The 21,261-nt window shown below is 42.1% G+C and overlaps 1 non-coding gene and 1 pseudogene across 1 annotated transcript; both read left to right on the forward strand.

Annotated features, from left to right (window-relative positions):
- Positions 1–577: 577 nt before the first annotated feature.
- LOC145395358 (5S ribosomal RNA) lies at positions 578–691 on the forward strand. Its single transcript, XR_013896600.1, has one exon. It is a non-coding gene; the product is annotated as a 5S ribosomal RNA (ribosomal RNA).
- Positions 692–11,878: 11,187 nt separating this feature from the next.
- On the forward strand, positions 11,879–11,997 carry LOC145395363 (5S ribosomal RNA; annotated as a pseudogene).
- Positions 11,998–21,261: the final 9,264 nt, after the last annotated feature.

Below are 21,261 nucleotides of genomic sequence, written 5' to 3' on the forward strand. Positions count from 1 at the left end.
GGACACAAGTCAAGAGTGAGAGCTGTGGAAATGAGCTGAGAGGAGCATGTGGAGTCACTCGGAGGGACAGACTGGCAAATAAGGAAGTGAAGGAGCGTTGTGATGAGGATGTGGATGTGATAGGAAGCGTTAGGAGAAACACACTGAGGAGGTTTGGCCATGTGGAGAGGATGGAGAGTGAGAGACTGACGAGGAGAGTGTATGTGAGTGAGGTGGAGGTGGGGAGAGGGAGGGGGAGGCCAAGGATGAGATGGAGGGATGGAATGGAGAGGTATATAAGAGAGGGAGGTGTGAGCTGGGAGCAAGGCAATGAAATCGCGTGGGACAGGGCGACATGCAGGCGATTTGTATGTGGCTACCCCTTACGGAATTAGGGCATCTGGCAATAGACAGATAGATTATCATTATTATTGTTATTATTTATTATTATTATTTATTATTATTATTGTTATTATTATTATTATTATTATTATTATTATTATTATTACTACTACTACTACTACTACCACTACTACTACTAATGATGATAATAATAATAATGATAATAATAATAATAATGATAATAATAATAATAATTGCCAACGGCCATACCACGTACACCGCTTCCCATCCGATCAGCGAAGTTAAGCAACGTTGGGTCTGGTTAGTACTTGGATGGGTGACCGCCTGGGAACACCAGATGCTGTTGGCATCCCTATGTGTCAAGTGGGGTTGGTGGAGGATTAGTGCCCCTCCCTGTAAAACAATTAACTCTAAGCCCTTGACCACCCCGTTTGGGATACATGGCGTCTGGCAAAGAATAATAATAATAATACTTCTACTAGTACTAATACTTCTACTACTACTACTACCAGTACTACTAGTACTAGTAGAAGTATATTTATTATTATTATTATTATTACTACTACTACTGCTACTACTACTACTACTAATAATAATAATAATAAAATAATACTTCTACTAGTACTAGTACTAATACTTCTACTACTACTACTACTACTACTACCAGTACTACTAGTACTACTACTGCTACTACTACTACTACTACTTATTTATCATTATTATTATTATTATTATTATTATTACTTAAATCTACACCTTACAACGTCCATCTCAGCAGTCACTTCAACCGACAAGGGATGAGGCTATGGCACACCTGATGTCTAACCTGGCTCGTATCTCTGACTGGGGTAAAAATAATCTTGTTTTTAATGCATCGAAGACTTAGTTGTTACTCATAACAATCCGACAAAATCTTCCACAGGAGTACCCACTAATGTTTAATAGTATCCAGCTTATTCATCCACCATCCTCAAACATACTTGGGGTTTCATTCTCTCGGGACTTATCTTGGAAAGATCATATTACATCTCTTGTAAAATCTGCTTCCAAGAGATTAGGTGTGCTAAGCTGACTCTGTGCCTTCTTTACACTTGCACAGTTGTTGACTTTATACACAGGTTTTATTCGCCCCTGTGTAGAGTACAACTCTCATGTGTGGCGAGGTTCCCCACATACAGCTCTACTCAATAGGGTGGAGTCATAGGTTTTCCGTCTCATTAACTCTCCTCCTCTTACTGGCCCCCTTCAGCCTCTGTCTCTTCGCTGCACTATTGCATCTTCATCTCATTTCCATTGCTGCTTCCGTGGTCACTGCTCCTCTGAACTGTCTGCTTCCATCCCTCCACCTTTATGATGGGTGTGTAGAACCCGTCTAGCAAACAAACTCTCATCCCTTTTCTGTCCAACTCAGAGCAACTCTTTAATGCACGAGTTTACCATTACTCATAGTCCTTCATTTATGCAACAGGTGAACTCAGGAACTGTCTCCCTCTGTCTGTATTTCCTACTTCCTATGATCTCCAGTCTTTCAAACGCAATGTGTCCAGGCATCTGAAGATGAACAGATCTTGAATTTGGCTCTCTTTTGTATTGTTTTTGTTTTTTCTTGGAAGGAAAGGTTTTGGGGCTCCTGGCCTTTGGTTCCTTCTCACTTGCATTTAAAAAATCCATTTAGGAATTAAACCATAAAGATCAAAACCAATCTTCATAATATAGTTCACCATTTGGGGTTGTAATGTGGTAGTTAACAATAACCCTCATATTACAGTTCGTTGACCCCAATCACGCCAACGACTGTGGTTACCAACCATCTACTACTATATTTTTTTCTTAATTTCTTCCCAAGAACATTACAGTGCTAATAAGGATATTAATCTAGAGGACTCGCCAGTCTATACGACTCTCGACCACAGTAGCTTCGTAATCCATATCCTCCAGAGAGAGAGGCCTGAGGACTGATGATCTTGTGCCCTGGAGGCATAGGAGTGCAGACCTCACGAGGGAGAATGACAGTCGACATCTCATCCAGGCTATAACAGAACTCTGAGTTGATGCTCCTTCTCAGAAAGAACCTCTGCCAGTCTCGAGTAGAATCTCCCCGTCTCTGGACCCCTGCCACCTGATGTTGTGAACACGAGGGGAGTGAATCGACCATGATCCACATCTTCGATCCTAACTTGATTTTTTTTTCTTTTGGTCACTCCTCTTGTCTGCAGCCTCAAGAGGTGACATACCGCCACAGGATTAAATATCCTGATGTCGAATAAAGCCCTCTGCCCAAGTGTCCAGAAATCTCGAGCACTGACAAGGTTGGATCCTTTCTTGATATTTTTCTTTAATTTTTTTCTTGTTTATTCCTCTTGTGTGCAGCCTTAAGAGACAGTTCACGGTGACATGCTGCCATAGGATCAGATATCCTGATGTTGAAGAAAGCCTTCTGCCCATGACCAGAAACCTCGATCACTGACATCCACGCGTGCATGAACTGAAGTGTTTACTGTTTTCTTAATGAAGTGCTCACCGTCTAGGGGAGGGTGGCAGAGCTGGCTCTATAGTGACATCATGGCATATTTCCTGTAGCATTTTCGCAGTGAGGTCGTGTACTTCATCATGCTGGATGCACACAAAGCCTCCCTTCTTGCATACCATTGCGTGGTTTGCTTAGAAATCAATGCCACAGATACACTGTCAAGGAAGGTTCTCTATTGGCCACCCAAATCTCAAGGCTATGGCATCATTAAATTCTTGCTTGTTGAAGTGGAAGCCTTTTGTCTTGAGAGGCAGGGTTATCAGCGAATTCAATGCCCCAACCTCCTGTGCTCTTTCAGTTCTTCTGCATTAGTCTGATGTAAGATGTTCGGTTATGTGCTACAGATAGTCCTTTTGTCGTGCTTCTCGCTCTTTGGTTATCTGTGTCTTTATATCTTTCTGCCATTGTTGGTCGATATCGCTCTTCTCAAGCTGGGCACAAATCATCTGTGACAAGGATTCGGTGGATTTATGTGTTTATAACCTGCAACAACTGCTGGATTTGTAATGCCAAGGCCTCCCATTCTGGGTGATAGTGAGAGAGGATCCCTCTTTTCTGGTATGGGGATGTGGCCATTGGTCAGTGATGAGTGTAATACATGATAGCATCCTCCAGTGGTTGTAGCAGCAACTCTGTGTCAGGGATGGCTTGCATCACGAAGGTCCATTTGTGCTTTATACCATGTGTAAATGCGGTGTATGCTGCATGGCGTTCTGTTTTTGCATAGCTGGTTAGTTAATGTATATCTTCTACCCACGTCATTACCTAATCACCCACATGTTTTGTCCCTGAAATCCTTTGTTCGTATCACTGCACCTACATGCCTCTGACCATCTTTAGTCACTATCACCTTTGTGTCACTAAAGGCTTCCTATGTATCTTGATAGTAAGCTGGTTTCATGTTGAAAATGGACTTACTTAATGATTAGGGTAATAACCTATTTCAGGACCGTGAGATGTTACAAGGTCCCACCATCTCCTCACATCTTCCCCTTGCCCAGCCCCTGTGAGATCACCTACATAAGCTTCTTGTTTTACATTGGAGGCCTCATATTTGATCTATTTTTACAGCACTGTCATAGCCAGGGCGTACATAACCATGGCAACAGGGTACCCCTGGGTAGTTCCTCTTTTGGATTGGATTACACCGACATCATGAGCAGCTGTCTTACCCACAATGCAGAGGTCTGCTGATTCTTTGTAGGTGTTTTCCACATACTGGGCAAATACTAGTCATGTAACCTTCATGTTGAACATCTTGCCCCTCGGTTGATGGAATTAGATGCGTTTGAGGTAACAACTCGTAATATTGTAAGACAGTCCTCTTCCTCATACATTTTCCTCATGAAGTGAATTGCAGTCTCTGTCTCTGTCTGTCTCTCTCTGTCTCTGTCTCTGTCTCTGTCTGTCTGTCTGTCTGTCTGTCTCTCTCTCTCTCTCTCTCTCTCTCTCTCTCTCTCTCACACACACTCACACATACACACACACACACACACACACACACACACACACACACACACACACACACACTGCTCCAAACAAATCACCCATTTTCGCTTCACCAATCGCGAGTGCAAAATTCTAGGCTCACATGAAGAGCAGTCGATCCCAAACTTTTCCAAAACTGTCAGAGAATTTAAGTCAGCATAGGCAGATGGACCAAGGGAAAGTTTAGGAGAGTTAAATTCGCAGGTAATTTCCGACCGGCCGTTGAATTTGTCTCTTTAAGGAACTTGGAAAGAAAATATGACTCCATTGGCCTGAGAATCAACTGCATAAATCTGAATTTTACCTCACGCCACACACACTTTGTGCTAGACTTTTCCCGTGACACTTCTGACACTGCAGCAGCAGCAGCTGCTTCTGCTGCTGCTGCTGCTGCTGTGTGTACGTGTGTGTGTGTGTGTGTGTGTGTGTGTGTGTGTGTGTGTGTGTGAGAGAGAGAGAGAGAGAGAGAGAGAGAGAGAGAGAGAGAGAGAGAGAGAGAGAGAGAGAGAGAGAGAGAGAGAGAGAGAGAGAGAGAGAGAGAGAGAGAGAGAGAGAGAGAGAGAGAGAGAGAGAGAGAGAGAGAGAGAGAGAGAGAGAGAGAGAGATGTAATTATAATTAACATAACAGCGATTCCTTGTTGGTACCCATTCTCTAGACCGTAGTACATCTTCGTAGGCCAGTGGTAACGTTTAACTCCTGGTCGCCAATCTTATCCGAAGCATTCCACGTTAGGACAGAACGTAATTCCACCATGTATTTTTGTGGGTCATACTTTAAACAGCATTGGAAGTTTCGTGTTATCTGTTCCTCAACAATTTAAATTGCATATAAACTCTTACGATTTTTACCTCTGCCAAGTAGGTTGTTTTCACCCCTCTCCGTTAGTTTGTTGGTTGGTTTGTGAGCAAGATTACACAAAAACTACTGGATGGATTTCCACGAAACCTGGTAGAAGAATGGTCCTTGGCCCTGAATAGACTCCATTAAATTTTGGTGTGGATCCGGATAAAGGTGCTGATCCAGGATTCTTTTTTTTCACTTTAACATTTTGAGATATGGCGTTTTTCGACAATTTCGTAAAGTTTTCAGTGAATATAGCATGGATCTTGATATATATAAAAAAAAATGCATATTTAGGATGTTGGTATCTACGAATGTGTACAGTTTGGCGCGAATCCGTATGCAATTCCTGATCTAGCGGATTTAAATATGCTTTTACAGGGTGGTAGTCTTTTTCCATATTGGATTAGACTGAATTAAAAGGAACTGCATGTTGGGCCTTGGCGGAGGTATGCGCTTTACTGAGTGCCATTGTAGTCTTGTATTTATGTTTATCATTTGCTTATAGGCACAGACTGCATTAGTAACATACTAGATTATTAAAGTTTAATGTGCAGTATAAATTATTAATGACGAGACAATGTGAAGCCTCCAGTGCCAGCAAGAATACAGTCCTATGACACATAATTTTTGCATCCATAACATACATGAAGATACAAATGTTTAAAGTTCGGAAAAAATAATCTTGAAGATTGTTCACAAAGCCTCCTTTGCGAATTAGTAAACAACTCAATGAAGCACCGTATTTCCTAGCGTAAACCGCACAGCACTGAGGAAATATAAAATACTGTAATCCTGTGTGTGTGTGTGTGTGTGTGTGTGTGTGTGTGTGTGTGTGTGTGTGTGTGTGTGTGTGTGTGTGTGTGTGTGTGTGTGTGTGTGTGTGTGTGTGTGTGTGTGTGTGTGTGTGTGTGTGTGTACTGCAGCAAGAACTGAAAAAAAGATTTTCATGACAGCAGGATGGTTGGATTTGGTCAGAAATGGACCAGTTTCTATTTGAAGTCGATTGATGTTTCTGAAGACGTGCTTTGGACCCTAATAATTGTACCCACTGGTGTTACACTATGTGCACGTGGAACCGGTGGCGAGGCATTTTAGTGACGTTTCATGCATCTTTGTGGAGAGAGGGGATGGGAGTTAAACATCTGCACTGTGATGTCTATTACTTCACTGATGCTGTGAACAGACAGTTTTATTCCGCAGAATTGGTGGTAGTTGTAGTAATGGTGGTGGTGGTGGCTGTAATGATGGTGAATGTGGTGGTGGCAGTGGTAGCTGAAATGGTGGTGGATGTGGTGGTGGTGGTGATGGCTGTGATGATGAAGGTGGCAATGGTGATGACAGCTGTTGTGTTGCTGTGGGTGTGGTAGCTGTGGCAATGGTGGTGGTGATGATGATAACTGTGATGATGATGGTGGTGGTGGTGGTAGTGGTGGCAGTAGCTGTGACGATGACTGGTGGTGCTAGGGTTGGTGATGGTAGTAGTGGTGAAAGCTGTTCAGAAACGGGTCTAATTTGGGCAAGTACTTTGCAGCCCAATGGGGCTGCAATGCACTTACTCCAAAACTAGGGGCAGTTCAGAGACGGTTCTAATATGGACAAGTGTTTAGATTAAAACACAAGTAAACCCATTACTATCTATTGTCTATAATACTCGTATATTAAAAATACAGTGTGAATAAGCGTTGTTTGTGTGTGTGTGTGTGTGTGTGTGTGTGTGTGTGTGTGTGTGTGTGTGTGTGTGTGTGTGTGTGTGTGTGTGTGTGTGTGTGTGTGTGTGTGTGTGTGACCCCCCTCGGACTTCAACATGCCATGCATCGACTGACTCAGAATGCGAGCTGACTGTGATGGTGTAAATTGTAATTCCATGCGGTCAGTTGTGCGCAAGCCATGCACACTTTTGTGCCCGATTTTTCTTCAGACAATGGAAACCCTCTACAGGTCATGCCACTAGGTGGAAGGAGCTGAAATTTCGCATGGGCATGTCCGGCATGTTAAAGCAGGTCTAAATCATGACTGATGTCAGTGCCTGCCTCGGTGGCTAGCACTTAGTGGCCTTATCGGTCTCTAAACACTTGTTTAACTCTGTACTGGGGAAATGTTGAATCTAAAAACACAAATAGATCCAGTGTCTTCTTTGCCTATATTTAAAAATGCAGTTGGGAAATGTGAATCTAAAGACACAAATAAAGACACTACTTTTCAGTTATTCATCATATATATATTTATCCCGTGTGACCATTTAGGTAGTCATTAGTGTTAATGGAGAAAGAAAGAGGCTCGTAGATGGGGGTAATATAGTCCAGGGCTACGGGCATCTCCAATACCTTGCTCTTAATACTCCGGCCAGCTTCCTTTAACCCACCGCCACAAACACTGCCATCACCACCACTACTACTCGTATTACAGCAATTACCACCATCATAACTACAATTGCCATTGTCGCTGCCATCACAACCATCACTCTTATTACCACTATTATTGTCACCATTATTAATACTACTATTAGTACCATCACCACCACCACTACTACCGTTGCTACTCACCACTGCTACCGCTGCCACTGCTATGGTTATCACTGTCGTTATGCAACCATTTTTACAATCGCCACTAATATTACTCCTTATACTGCCACTACAACTAGAAGTACATTACCACTCCCATTGTTGCCATTACTACCGCCATACTGCCATCAATAGTATAACCACTACAAGCACCACAACCACCACCACATCAACAGCAAACAAGAATGCGACCATCACCAGCATCACATAGGTTTCACGAAATAATACCACCATGCTGTATATCTGGAATTTACATGACAAATTTATCTTATATGCAGTAATACTAATACTTCTAACACAGCGCAGTCTATGACAATGCATCCAGAAAAAAAAAAAAAAAACACTTCCACCATGAAAACCCCACTTTTTTTCTTAATACTACTAGATAATTTTATTCAGCTTCATACGCCCTTTTTGAACTGCAGAAGTTATTGTTGGTGTAATCTTAGGTTCATCTGGACATGAACCCAAAGGGTTACAAGGAACCAACCACTACCACTTCAGCCGGGCGCTCCCAGAGATATTTTCTTGAGGTTATGTTGATGCATTGGCTGTACTGTGATAGTGTGATGCATGTGGTGAATGAATGTGCTGTGATGTAGGGGGCTGCTTTAAAGTGTGGGCACTATGTACTGTTTGTGAATCATAGTTTGTGTTGGTACTGATGCAGGAAGGGTGATGACAGCATCATAGTCTGGCTAGCTACACCCCTTTCTCTTGGACAGTGGTTTCAGGGGAATTAATATCTGGTGGGGGTTTGTGAAGGATGTCAGGCTGGAGATTTAGGATGGCTATGGTATCTGAGTGTTTGTGAATATGTTTATGAAGTGTTGGCTGTGGAAAAAGTAGGAGGGGTGTTATTAACACATTCTGTATAATGCTGGGGAGTTGCACTTCTCTTTCTTTCATCTCTTTGTGTAACGTAATGCAGCTTAAGGACTGTAACATTAGTGAGATAGATCCTATAATGAAACAACGAAATGTTTACCTCTCATACTTACCTGGTCTTACTTGTTGACTCGAAATAATCTGGTTACTTGGTGCAAGTGGTCTAGAATTCTGGTGTTTGTACAGTAGCCCTAAGAGGTGACAGAAGAGTGTCCGGAAGATTTCGGTCAGTGATAATGTCCATACTTTTCTTTATGTCTTTACAAGGTGAAACCTATTTTATAACTGTTACAGAAAACAATAAGTAAATGCCAAAAGTATCGGTATATTTCAAAATTGTACGAAACAATTCTTTAAATACAGGAAACAATTCCATAAATACAATATTAGGATATCCTGAACGAAACTAAAATGGCAGAGGTGTTGCTCAGGGACAGTCAGGACTAATTAGCATAGGTCAAATCGAGTATGATGACACACAATAATTTATTAGTATCGTTAGAGTGAAAAAAAAGGGAGTGAGGTTCAATGAATAATTAAAATCAGTCATTATTATTTGTAAAATAATTTCTGGTACAATGCAAGGGAAAAATTTAAAGTAATTTATTTCCATTTCTCTAGCCTTCATGGACAACGACAGAAAGCGGGAAAGTGGAGTAAGTTTTGTGCTATTTTTAAAAGTTTGATAAACAGGCATGAAAAGGAGACAACTTTTATTCAAAGACATGCAGTTATTGTATTGCATATGGCCAGTTATTCATTTAGAAAAATCTCTGGAAGAGTTAATATCAGTGTATGAAAAGAAGAACCTCGAAAGTCTGCCGAGAGTCGGAGCCCATTGGAGAATGCCTAACTTGTGTCATAGCCTTTCAAAGTCTATATATACCAAGCCAGTCTGCACACAGGATGGCAGTGCTTATATGTGAAGCTGGAGGACTGAAATGTGGCCCGGTGCTTATGTGTTTCCGTGACATCGGAGCCAGGCTCTGATACAACAGAAAACAAAGTAAGGGAGGACTTGTATATGGATGCAGTTCCAAATTTCTAGGTACAGTGAAATTCCGATAATCCAGCATCTGATGGTTCGGAAAACCCTATGGTTCGGAATTTTCAGCCCAGGGTCATTATCATCTTTTGGGGGTAAGAAATAAGTCAAGGAAAAAAAAAGTGAAAAAATCGAAAAATATCGAAAAACAGCTGAGAGCAGTGCAACGAACTGTCCAATTCCGCACCCACCGTCCTGGTTGTTTGGGTGTGTGTTTTTTGGGTGTGTTTTTGGGTGTGATTTGAACATTTTCAGGTACCTGTCTGATAGTCCGGAAATCTGATAATCCGGAAGGTCCGTGGGCTACTGCATTCCAGATTAAAGGACTTTTACTGTAGTTCCCCTTTTTTTTCATTTTCTCTAAAGCTACCACATAAAATATGTTTATAATCAGATAAGCAGCTGTAAACGGCACATTTATCAGGCATCCTTACTAACGGTCAGGGAAGTGTCAGGTTATAAGGAAATGTGCAACCTGTGCTGTCTTGGTGAAGACTGACTCCAACCCCCTTCTTCTTCTTCTTCTTCTTCTCTTAAGGCTTTATGGCCATCACCCACCTGGGGGCATTAGGCCAACTGAAATAACCACAGCAATACCCCCCCTAAATAAAAACTTAGCTAGACATTGCACAAGACGACCAGCTTAGGGGGCCAAGCGTGGTGGCAGCATATGATAAAACACACAAAGATTGGCTAGATGCACCTCCTCCCCTCTGACAATCATAAGAGATGGAATCCCCATGCCCAGGTCGGATGCACAGAGAAGATCGTACAAAGTGGAGTAGGTCGAGACTCTGAGTTGGTACGACCAGGTGTGGGTGTCTAGTGTCAGGAGGTGACAATAGAAGGATACATCTAGCTGACCCTTGTGAACCACGATAGGATTGCAAGAGGGGCTGCCCTCCTCCACCAGAGGAAGGGAGGAATCATTGACCTCCCCTTTGGCCAAGGAACCAGTCGACTCCTCCTCAGCCATCTAGATGGAGTCAGAAGAATCCCACCTCTCAGTTGCTGATGGCAGATGGTGAACATCAGCAGTGGCCTGAACCATAGTCATTGCTGGAGCTGGGTTGGTGATCAAATTGGCAGTCCTCCGGTTGAGGGAAGCATCCAACCCCCCCTGTTTCTGCAGTGTTGTGCGGGGGGTGGCAGGTGGGTCCGACACACCCTATGGCAAGGGTCAAAATCCACATTGCAGGGGAAGCACTCGGATATGACAAGGCGAGGCAGCCCGTTCTCTTCAAAGATCTTAAGAAGAACACGCAAAGTTCCATTGTCATCCCCGCAAAAAGCCCTCGCCATCGTGATGGACATTACCACAACTGTGCTTATCTCCCTGCGACACTCAGGACCCCTAGCCTGGTGTCCCCAGGCAGTGAGATGTCGCCTTGCATGGGCAGAACTCTGCACCATCACACCTCCTGGCCCAGTAACATCCCAAGACTCAGGACCCTTGGGAGTACCAAAGTGACAAAATGTCACCATCTCACCATCCCCAAGGGATGGCTGGAGATACCGTGGGTTTGGTGCAATGACAGCTAGGCGGTTCATGAAAACATCAACGCCAGTATCCTGGTGCCTGATGAAGCACCCTCCCCTGACGTTGAACCAAACCACAGTCCCCCCTGATCTTCGTCTAGGCCACTGGGGACTGAGATCTGCGTTTTACCCCACTCACTGGGTCGCAGGCAGTGGCAGAAGATGTGGCATCCATTGCTGCTGGTCATCAACTCCCCTCCTCCAACCCTGTAAGGAACCCCGCATTTAACCCGCCCTGTCCCGTTGACATTAATAAACGTCCACATATTTTGTCACTGCCAATGCCACTGACATATATTAATGCGAATCAATTGCAAGGTCCCTAATTTGCACAATTTTCAATTTTCGTGAGTTATTTTTGGAACGTATACACGGAACACCTTCCTCTACAAGATGCCAGGCAGGGACAATGCCTTACCCAGCATGACCTCCCCCCTCCCGCACTCCATTGTCTCGGCAATTTACCTGTTACTAGTGACCTGGCCAGTGAAGACATGTCGTGCCAAGGTACAAAATTCAGGGCCAGAGTGATTCCCCAATCGATGACAATGTGGAGGACAAACTTTACATAGCATCAGTGGAAGAAACAGTCAGAAATGATGATCAGGTAATGTTGCCAAAACAGGTCAGTTATGTTGATGTGTTTTGGCCATACCACGTTGAGTACACCGCTTTCCGTGCGATCAGCGAAGTTAAGCAACGTTGGGTCTGGTTAGTACTTGGATGGGTGACCGCCTGGGAACACCAGATGCTGTTGGCTCGTTCTCCCTACGTGTCAAGTGGGGTTGGTGGAGGATTAGTGCCCCTCCCTGTAAAACAATTAACTCTAAGCCCTTGACCACCCCGTTTGGGATACATGGCGTCTGGCAATGAATGAATGAATGAACTATGTGAAAACCAATATACTCTCATACTAGATATAAATTTCTACCAAATAAATAAATAAATACCATTTATGAGTGGTGTGGAATGGTTACGCTCCCATAGAACTCATTTTCTTTGGAGCCAGCCTGATAGAAAACACAGTAAGGTTAGGAGGTACTGCTACTTGTATCGAGTATTTTAAACCTCAGATGAGCGATTTCTCTATGAATTTTCGATGTTTCTCGCCAAAAGCGGAGGTTTGAGCAAAAAAAAAAAAAAAAATCCAAAAATGGTCAGAATTGGGGAGAGTCAGTGGTGAGAAAGTGGTCGGGATGGGGCGGGTTAAAGGCATCATGACATCATGTGCATCTCTGACCAAATTCTTGCCAAAAGTGGTCTGACTTGGTATTTTTAGACTTTGAGCCTAACCTTTGTGTATAAACGATTGGCATGAGAAATCACATAGCTCAAAATTTCCAAGTCAGCATTTTCAGTTAAGCAGGATATAGCAGTTTATTTTAAAAGAAAGTTATTGCAAATTAAAAGATCGAACAAAAGTATATGCGTTTGCATTGCAAGAGTTTATAAACTCATGGTTTGATCCCCTTTATTGCCTAGTTAATGAAAAATAGAGAAAAAATTGTTATATCTCCTTAAAACTGAAAATAATTTTGCATCAGCTGGAAATAAAGTAGCAAATTACAATTAATATAAGCAAAAGGAAGACAAGGAATAATACGCAGAAAGGTCTAGCTGTTACCTCGGGTAAGGTATCCTTAATAAGAATAATTTCATTGTTGTGGCATCCTTGGTGTTGCTCTATCATCACCATAATATTTGAAAATAAAGTAGTGTTATTGCAGTCACAAGAATTTCCCTCAACTGGTCTTCAGAACTACAGCATCTGTATTTCAAATCCAGGGAAGCAAATACATCAGGAGCACGAGGTTATAGTGTGTGCCGTGCATGGAGTAATACATTACATTCATTCAAATTGGGAAAATGTCTAAGTCTTAACTTCTAATATATCATTGCCCATGTTATTCATTTTACATAACTGTTAGTGTGAGATACTGTATAATTCATTTGATATGGTATGATGAAGGCACAGAATTCTTACCTTATATTCATTTACTTTTCGTTCAACGTATGGCAGTGCAGAATGACTGAACCAATCTGAAAATCTGCTATCAATTGTTGAGGTGTGTGAAAATCTGCTATCAATTGTTGGTGTATTTGTAATTCATCAAATACTACCTTAAACCACGTATAATGCTCAGACTTGCTTTCATATCATTATAACAAAATATTATTCCAGTAATGTGTTACAGTGCGGTCGGCACTGAATTTGAGAGGAGCATGTGGAGTCACTTGGAGAGACAGACTGACAAATGAGGATGTAAAGGAGCGTTGTGGTGTGGATGTAGATGTGATAGGAAAAGTTAGGAGAAACACACTGAGGTAGTTTGGCCATGTGGGGAGGATGGAGAGCGAGAGACTGACAAGGAGAGTGTATGTGTTTGAGGTGGAGGGGGGGAGAGGAAGGGGGAGACCAAGCATGAGATGAATGGATGGAGTGGAGAGGTGTATGAGAGAGGGGGGTGTGAGCTGGGAGCAGGGCATTGAAATGGCTGTGAACAGGGTGACGTGTAGGCGATTTGCTTGTGGCCACCCCTTACGGGATTAAGGCGTCTGGCAATAGATAGATAGACAGAAATAATCATGGGTGAAGGAAGCGTAGGCAACCGTGTGTGACGCCAGCAATGTGCCTCACGAGACTCCACCACACTGCGACACGGTGTTCGAATGTACTGCCCTCTGTCAAGCGAAATTATTGGCCCGCACCTGATCATATACATAAGCACGTACATAATACCGGCTCTATGACAATATATGCGCCTTCGGCGTCGCTAACGAAAGAAAATTGAGAAACCAGTAAACAAAGTTGCTCTAGGAGATAGGAAACCCTATAACAACAACAGTTAAGTTTCAGACTGCATAAAGGAAAGATAACAATATTATTTTGATGACGATTAAAGTTCACATTAAACTTGTCAAAAAGAAAACCATTAACAACATGAATAACGACGACATGCGATGCGTATCATGAGCAGAACTTAACAGTAAGAACCAAAGGAGGCCTAAAAACACCTAAGCAGAGGTTTAGTATAACATATACTAAATGTTGCTCTAACAGACTGTTTTGAAGGAAAGAACAACAAAGACGGAGTGTAAATAAGAGAAGAAGAATTTCGTGATCGAAGAATCAGTCAAGGATAGGGCAGTGGCAGACACAGTGATCCCAGTCATTACATTACAAGAGAGGGAGACAGTCACGGGCGGCTCCACTGTCTGGTAATGTTAATGCCCTAAACTGCCTTCCTGTCTCCTGGCGGGGACTGTGGCCTGCAGGAGAAGGGCAGTTTCAGCCTATAGTCTAGCTTCACGTCCATATAAGCTTAGGACGGCAAAAACTACATTCGAAGAAGAGGCGAAAGCGTTGGGGTTAGGCAGTAAGTGATGATGGTCTCACCTGCAGTAATGCAAGGGATGCAGGTGATCCTGGATTACAGAGGTTAAAGAAACCATGAAATCTTTTGAAGTTAAAGCAGCAACTAATTCAGCGTAAGTTATTATGTGAATCTCTGCTCATTTGCTTTGTCCTTCGTAAAACAAAACAAAACAAATAACATATACAAATATAAAATATTTCAATTCGTTATTCTTCGTGCCGTAACGTGTCATAATTACGGGACTAAAATAATTGTAAGATATATAAAGCCCACTTTATTGATCTGCCCCAGAATTATATAAAAAATATCCCAATTTCTTATTCCTTCTGTCAAAAGTATCTTCTTTATGTGAGGAAAATGATGGCATGTAATATCGTAGTCCCTGTATGCCTTGAAAAAGGTTTAATCGAGGATCGTGTTCCGAGCAGGTATCCACATTCAAGAACACAGGGTAAAGTGCATCCCTCCCCACACAACTGTCACCAACATGCCTTTCTTCCACACACCTTTTCCTCCCCCACTTTATCTTCTATATCTTTCCCTCTTCCAATATCTTTTTCTAAATTTTCCTCTCACTTTCTCCTCCTAAGTCTCTTCTCTAACTTTCTCGCCTACGCATCTATCCCACCACCACAATTCCTTCTATGACTTTCTGACCTACGTTTATCTTCTCCACACCTTCCTCTGCCCCATCTTTTCCTCTCGCTCAGATCTACCTCTACCCAATACCTGCCACTCTCCAACACTCCCTTCTATACCTTCTTCTCCCCCATGCCTGCTCCCCTTAAACCTGCTTCTCCTTAGTACCTACCTTTCTCCAACACGTGCCTTTAACCGACACCTGCCTCCCTCACACATTCCTCTCTCAAATACCTGGCTCTCCCATACCTGGCTGTGGACACACACTCGACTGCCTCTTGAAGTAACCTGGTGACATTCACTCCCAGTGAAGCACTGGTAGTGTAGAAGACAGATAACTGTATCGATATAGCTGGCTCTCTCTCTCTCTCTCTCTCTCTCTCTCTCTCTCTCTCTCTCTATATATATATATATATATATATATATATATATATATATATATATATATATATATATATATATAACAACACTAGGACATCATCATCATCACCATCATCAATATCATCAACATCATCATATCACCATCATAACCCTATTCCTCACCTCAAGACGAGGTGAGGTAGAATCCAGGAACAAGGAAAGGAAAAGTATCGCAAATGTGAGAACTACAAGCAGCATGACCAGTGAAGTGGGCCACACACTCTTTCACAAAACATCAAAGTACAGAGTCCTGGCTATGCCACACAGGCCAATCATCCGGACAGAATTAATGCAAACACTACTAGCGTAGACAGAAGTCACGGCTTTCTTTCTTTTTTTTATCCGACTCTTCGCTCCCAGCGGCCGTTATGCGCCACGCACCTTCACATTCCATCACTTCGGTACTGACACCCATCATCCATATCAAATATAGGCCCTATACTATGGAGGTCTCAGCCAGGACTGGTGTAATGGTATTAGCAAGGGGAGACGGGAGGTAGATTATGACATGTCAGTAGCTCGTATGAAAAATCGCTGTAAATTATTTTTAACGAGATTTTTAATTTGCACCCAGCCTTGGAACGAAACTCGAGACCTTTCAGCCAGTAGTCCAATTTACTTATACCTTGACGGTCACCTCCCCCCCCTCCTCTCCTCTAGGTTAACCCTGGCATAACAAATGCATTATTACCTTAACTGTTCCTTTTTAGCTTCCGGCACACGATTTTATGAAGAGTGGTCTTTCGTATCCTAACGGTTAAAGCAGGCACCACTAACGCTCTGACGACGTCTATAATATCAACAGGCTGTTATGTATAATTTCTGTAGTTCAGCACATTTGTACATTATAAAGGAGAATCGTTTGAAATCAACAAAAATGAAAACAAAAACAAAAAAAAATCACTGAACTGAAGCGCTTACGGGGAAATCTGAAAAAAAAAAAGGCAGTATGAAGGAAATGGTATGATGTCTGCTATGGCTTCACCCAACAAGGAAACAGACTATTAGTTCCGACACTAAGAGGAGGTAATTTATATTTCAGTACTGGTGCTTCTACATGGACTGTTTATATATATATATATATATATATATATATATATATATATATATATATATATATATATATATATATATATATATATATATATATATATTATATATATATGCGGCAATAACATGATTATGCATTTCATTAATTCGTTTCCTCGTACAGGTACTTCCCAAGTGGAAATTAATTATAAAAGAAACACCAATGATAAGACATAATGATGTCATAACGGTGGGGTGATTATCATTGTCTGATATGTTGCTTTGTAGACAATAGAGAGCTATGACTCAAGGCAAAAGAATACTACTGGGTAATAAGCAAGGGAAGAGGTGTTACGATGTCCTAACCCAGCTAGAATACTCTCTATTTACACTCTCAGGCTCCTATATTTGCTCACCTGAAGAAAATAGTCTGCAGTTAGCTAGAACATTTTATTTGAGTTGTTCTGATTTTGATAGGGATAATGGTACCAGTACTAACACTCTCAGGCTCTGGTGCTCACTCTTAGCTAAATGCTATCAAGCGGCGTTACCTGAAATATACGAAAATGCTAAGCAAGAGTGCGTCCGGCCTGAAACGGGCAGGTGGAGGGGATGGAGAGCGGGGGCAGGCTGGAGCGTATGACTGTCCGGACACCCTGGTGGGTGTTGCCATGGCAACCTCACCACGTCACCCACGGCAGCTGCAGGCGGCATGGTCCCATTCGCTAAAAAATCAGAGATGGATTTCTATTAATCTCAGAGATGCTGGAAAAAGTGTCCTGAAGTACAAACTACAGCTTATAAGAGAGAAACCTTTACTTGCACGAGGCTTAAAACCGTCAATAAAGTGTTTAACTGACGCTTATCGAATCAGATGCGTTGAGTATTTTTAAAATAAAAATTCAAATTAACGAATAAAACTATAAAGTTATTTTTTTTTTTTAATTTTACAGATCACTAAATCTATATGCATCGTACAGTGCAATAATTATTTTTAAAAAGGCGTAGGTCCAACAGCGAGTTCCGTAGGTGATGTGGAAGAAATCATATGGCAATGTGCAGTTTTCTAATTCAACAGATAAAAGTTGCATAAGAACGGCGAAAATTTTTAGACATCTTCAGAGTACCTGTGTTCAGATGACGGCTCAGTACCCAGGCAGGCACATACTGTAATTTCAGCTCATTTACACATGCCTAGTGCTATGCAGTAGTCCTATTATTTTATTAGTGCAATTTTCAGTTAAATATCTGCATTGTCTCTCACAGTAACTATAGACATTTGTATGGACTCTAATACCAACTCATAAAAAAAAAAAAAGCCTACCACTAGATGAGTATGTGTAAGTACCCCAAAATAAACTGACCTGACACACCTATATTTTTTACTCCAGTCCTCTTCCACCGCTGTGCAATAAATGTTGTCACTGTGCATCTTATGGGATGCTTCCCACACAGATGCTGTTGGTGAAACCACAATATTAAACTATTCGATCTATCCGGCCCACACAGGTTAAAGCAAAAAAGTGAACTGTTAATTCTACCCACGTGAACCCCCGCACGCGTTAATGCCCTTCCGCAACCACCGGCTGTGTGGCCACGTGTATAAGTAGCAGTGATTTGAAATAAACCACCTCAATCTGCTCTCGTTTGCCCCCGCCTGCTCCCTTTCAGTCCAGACGCACACTAAGGGGAGCTATGAAGTCTCCTAGGTTAACGAGAATATCTATCTACCTACTGCCAGACGCCTTAATCCCGTAAGGGGTGGCCACAAACAAATCGCCTCCATATCGCCCTGTTCCCCGCCATTTCACTGCCCCGCTCCCAGTTCACACTCCCCTCTCTAATATACCTCTCCAATCCATCCCTCCATCTCATCCTTGGCCTCCCCTTCCCTCTCCCTCCCTCCACCTCACTCACATACACTCTCCTCGTCAGACTCTCACTCTCTATCCTCTCCACATGACCAAACCACCTCAGGTTGTTTCTCCTAAAGCTTTCTGTCACATCCACATCCACTCTACAACGCTCGTTCACTTCCTCATTTGTCAGTCTGCCTCTCCATTTGACTCCACATGCTCCTCTCAAATAACCCATTTCCACTGCTCTCACTCTTGAATTCTATCCCTCCAACAAGGTCCAAGCTTCACCTCTATACGTTAGAGCTGGTATCACAATACTGTCATTTAGTTACTTTTCACTTTCATGCTCACTTCCTTGGTTCCTTATTTCAAGGAACCAGCATATTTTTTCCTTGCTGTACCCTTCGAGCACTTCACCCACCAAACTCCCATCCTTACTCATCACACTACCCAAATACTTAAAGGCACTCACATTTTCCATTTCCTCCTCATCCATCCTCACTGTACATTCACTGACTTCACTTCTCTCGAAGACCATAACTTCACTCTTCCCTATATTCATCTTTAGATTCCGTTTCTTACACACTCTCCCAAACTCATCCACCAAGTCTTGCAGCTCCCCTTCATCTTCACTTGACAACACAGTATCATCTGCAAAGAATAGTACAGGGAGTTTGCAAACACTGCCCTCTCTCATTAGGACCGCTCCAGTATCCACTGCCCTATCTTGTACCTCTTTTATACGAGATGTGATACCAGTTAATAGTTTTCTGCATTGCATACATTAACATTACCTTCTGTGTTATTTATGCAGTATAAATGAACATAAAACCTTATGCAGCATACTTGAGCAGTGTGCTATTAAATGCTAGAATGTGCTAGAAGGTCTTTTAATACAAGGGATATACCACTAGAACATGCTAAACCAGTGAGAGTCTAGCCTAATATGATGATGGCAGGTTATGTTGCCACCAAGTAAGATAAGGTAAGGTAATCACCCAACATTTTTTTTTTTTTTTTTTTTTTAATGTGCTCGACTCTGGGCATAGGCTTTACAGCCTGCTCCCAAGGCCCAGTAGTCCTCCTACACACCATACACCTAATGTGCAAAATTATTTGTTACGTAGATAGTGATACGAGGCCTAAGTCAGCGAGAACATAACCTATTATGATGGCTACAGGTGATGGTGCGGACTGGTAAGTCAAGGTAATTAACACAGGCAATTTCCCTCGCGTCAGCAACAGCCAGAGGAGGCAAGGTCTGGGATGAGAATGATCAGGCAACCCGGAAGGACATGCAGTCCTGCTCGGCCAGGATCTCAAGGGGATGACTAAGGGAAGTGGAGACGTCAAAAATATAATAGCATAATTTGTAACATAACCAAAGGGCGTGCCCAGTAACAAAAAACATAAAAAAAGATTGGGGGTTAAATATCTGGCAATACTATTATTACACACCACAGGTTTACGAAACTACAACATCGCAAACGTCATATAAGCATTCGTCTTCCATAACGTTTTTCCCTCTTTTTGCAGTATACATCGCACCCAAAGCGTTGTTGCACAACCGTTCTTTGAATGCGAGACTGAGTCCAACATACTGTATATATATGTATTATTTTTAACTATGCTCGTCATTGTTTCTTATTTTTTATATTCATTATACTTTCTTTTCTTAACAACTCTCCAATGCTTTTGCCATCGGTAGGTATACATTTTCACATGTACAAAAAACAGCAGATATGGTCGAAAGTGCCACCTGAATAGGAAATTGTTTTGTTGATTTCACTGGCGTAGCTGCTCCGGAAAATGGTAATCAGTAAAATCAAAAGTGTTTTTGACAATTCTAACGCAATTTCCAGTTACACAAATTTTCTTTTCAGGAAAAAATTACCTGAGGTGTTTAGGTTTACTAAATAACAGTGATAAACATTTGTTATAGGTACTTTTCAGTCATACTTCTCTTTACCATCTATATTTTTAAAATTTTATAGATTAGAGGAGGGAGAAGTAGTAAACCATTCAGTATGTTGGCCATCTATTTGAATATATGCAAATTTGAAGAAAATGTGTCATAGTTATAACTTGGTCGAAAACGAACGGACGTCATTTCTGACTTGCAGATACACAGGTAAGAACGGGTGAGTGAGAGCGGGTTGGAAAGGTGCATTCCGGAACAGTGAAATAAGTAGCTCTTATTTACTATTACATTCAGCTTGGGTGCTTTGTAAACTCAGGTGGCATTTGACTAGGTATCGTAAGGAGACCATTCTGCGAAATCCTAGACGGGGATCCTAGAGCCCAAACACAGTAACCTATGTTCAGCACGAGGTTTAGAATTGTTAAACCACGTGTGACAACTGTTCAGGTTATTTGGACGAGATTAGCAACATGACATACAGATGCATGCACAGATGCGCTAAAGAGAAAAAAAAAATAATGCCAGGGGTAACAGGTTCATTACTTTAGATTAATCTGCAAATGCGCAGATGCAAATTAAGAAGTACAAAACGAAATTGCCGATGTTCACCAGAAGGTTCAGTTTGGTGTTTGTGTGTGTGTAATTCACCGGGTCGGTCAGGATCACTTGATGGTCGTGATCGTCAGCTTTTACCCTCCCGGAAGGGAGGTGAGAGCTCATATAGTCCGATCTAAGGGCAAGGCTGTGACCTTCACACACGCACACACCCGTCCCCTTGC

Source organism: Coenobita brevimanus, chromosome 30 (genome assembly GCF_032717465.1).
Source record: "Coenobita brevimanus isolate Jiangsu-jjx chromosome 30, ASM3271746v2, whole genome shotgun sequence".
NCBI lineage: Eukaryota > Metazoa > Arthropoda > Malacostraca > Decapoda > Coenobitidae > Coenobita > Coenobita brevimanus.